Source organism: Gadus morhua, chromosome 22 (assembly GCF_902167405.1).
Source record: "Gadus morhua chromosome 22, gadMor3.0, whole genome shotgun sequence".
Taxonomy (NCBI): Eukaryota; Metazoa; Chordata; class Actinopteri; order Gadiformes; family Gadidae; genus Gadus; species Gadus morhua.
The window spans coordinates 2,158,804-2,161,303 of record NC_044069.1 but is presented as its reverse complement, the minus strand read 5'-3'; the positions used below and the strand labels follow the sequence as shown (position 1 = coordinate 2,161,303).

The window sequence follows — 2,500 nt, the reverse complement described above, 5'->3', positions numbered from 1 at the left end:
TGTCCCATAATTAAAAAAAGAAGTGGTCTGACATAGAGTTACATATTTTTATCTAGCCTACCAATAAATCGTTATGGTCCCTAAATACCCTCTCCCTCCGATTCCTGCCATTTGCATGGTCCGCCAGAAGTGCCATATGGTGCAGCATTACCACGGCGCTCACCTCTGTATTTATAGGGTTACGGTAATAAGACTGACGAGAACGCCTAGGATAATCAGTTTGTAATCACCCACGTAAAATGTTCTTGAACATAACCCCTTTTTAATGGCTGATTTGTCATGAAAAGCATCAAGAGTAACGGACAACGATTGTGATGAGGAGTGTGGCTTGGTTTTTAACACTTGGGATTTAATTGACATTTGATTATGTGTTTACAGTCTCATCTCATCTCATTTTCGTCCGCTTATCCGGGGTCGGGTCGCGGGGGGGGCAGCTCAAGCAGGGGGCCCCAGACTTCCCCTTCCCGGGCCACATTGACCAGCTCTGACGGGGGGATCCCGAGGCGTTCCCAGGCCAGTGTTGAGATATAATCTCTCCACCTAGTCCTCTTCCCCGAGGTCTCCTCCCCACTGGACGTGCCTGAAACACCTCCCAAGGAAGGCGCCCAGTGGGCATCCTTACCAGATGCCCGAACCACCTCAGCTGACTCCTTTCTAAGTAAAGGAGCAGCGGCTCTAATCCGAGTTCCTCACTGATGGCTGAGCTACTCACCTTATCCCTAAGGGAGACGCCAGCCACCCTTCTGAGAGAACTCATCTCGGCCGCTTGTACCCGCGATCTCGTCCTTTCGGTCATCACCCAGCCCTCATGAGTCATGACCATAGGTGAGGATAGGAACGAAGATCGACCGGTAGATCGAGAGCTTTGCCTTGCGGCTCAGCTCTCTTTTCGTTACAACGGTGCGGTAAAGCGAACGCAATACCGCCCCGGCTGCTCCGATTTTCCGGCCAATCTCACGCTCCATACCCTCACTCCCGAACAAGACCCCGAGGTAGCCTAATTGAACTCCTTCACTTGGGCTAAGGATTACAGGTGTTTACAGTGTCACATAAAAATATTATGTTATTGACACATGTTGGACAGATGCTTTATTCCATGCAGTCGCGCCGTTAGTGGACAGTATGGAGTGACGGGATTAAATATAGAGAATTTCTTTTTATTTCTATTCTAAGGAGATATTTCTGGAGTTATAACTGAGAAATAACGCAGTGGATTTAAATTATTCAGATTAGGATTTAACGCATTATACGGGTTGAAATTAAATTTATGAAGGGCGATGATAAAACATAAGCGTTCTTCTCACTCTGCAATTCTTCGGTCTGACTTCAGTTCACCACCACACCGTCTGTGTCGCCAATTCTCCTTTTCCTCCAAACCATGCGTACGCATGGGTCAGAGTTTGCTTAGGGCTGCGCACATTTTCCCGTCAAGTTGGTTTTTTATAGATCACAACCTTGGCGTGAAAAGTCACGTACGCAACTTTCAGCCCCGTTTTGTGCGTACGCAACGGTTATAAATGAGACCCCTGGTCTCTGAGTAACCTGTAAACACCTGGGCCCCGTTTCCCGATAACGATGGATCTTCGCTCGTACGATCATTCTCCCGATGGATCTTGCGATCCATCGATAATTTCTTTGTCGCGTTTCCCGAAACTCCTCTTAACGTGAACGCGCATTCGCTGCACTCACGACATCGTAGGATTGTAACTGTCTACTGACACGGTGCTGAAATGGGCTCCGTAGGAGGGGGAGACGCAGGAATGTCGCAGGAAAATTGTGTTAAAAAGGGTTAAAATATATCTCCATCAAGGACAACAGCAGAGTATCCTATGAAAAAAAATAGACTGCAATTATATGAATGCTAAAGACATTAAAACACAATTGATTAGGCTTAAACCGACATATATCAATCCTAATCCTGAATGCACTGAGCGTTTCACGGCATTTTCCCCCCTTAAATAATTCCTCTTCACACCTGTGAATAACCCGGGAGACGTCCATGATGAGGAATACAACGAAGCCCACCGTCTGGCCCGGTGCATCGTTTAGCGCACGATCGGGAGGTGGAAGTTGCGCTTTAGATGCCTTCACAAGTCAGGCGGAGGGCTCCAGTTTTCGCCGGCCAAGTCATGCGCCGTGATATGTGTGACGGCTATGTTGCACAACATTGCAGCTAAGGCTGGGGTGGCATTGCTTGAACCGGAGGACGCTGAGGACGATGACGACGAGGAAGATCGGTGTGAGGACGGCCTCCCTCATAACTACGCGGTTGGTTTTCATGCGCGTCGAAGAGTGATTGAGACTTTTTTTTAACCCCCTCCACCCTCCCACATGTCACTAAACATTCCCGTCAACGTGACCAATCCCCACCATATCCCAGCCTTTTGCCTGCTCCTTTGCTTGTTTTTTATAATTTATTTTATTTCTTTATTTTTAATTTTTTTAATTTTTTTTAATTTTATTTTATTTTTTACATTATTTTATGCTACGTTTTATGAGT

General features: G+C 46.7%; 1 protein-coding gene across 1 annotated transcript in view; it reads right to left on the bottom strand.

The window, feature by feature from the left end:
• The window catches only part of enpp2l (ectonucleotide pyrophosphatase/phosphodiesterase 2-like), a 40,696-nt gene that overhangs the window by 21,171 nt on the left and 17,025 nt on the right, over window positions 1-2,500 (bottom strand). The gene's annotated exons all lie outside the window — the stretch shown is intronic.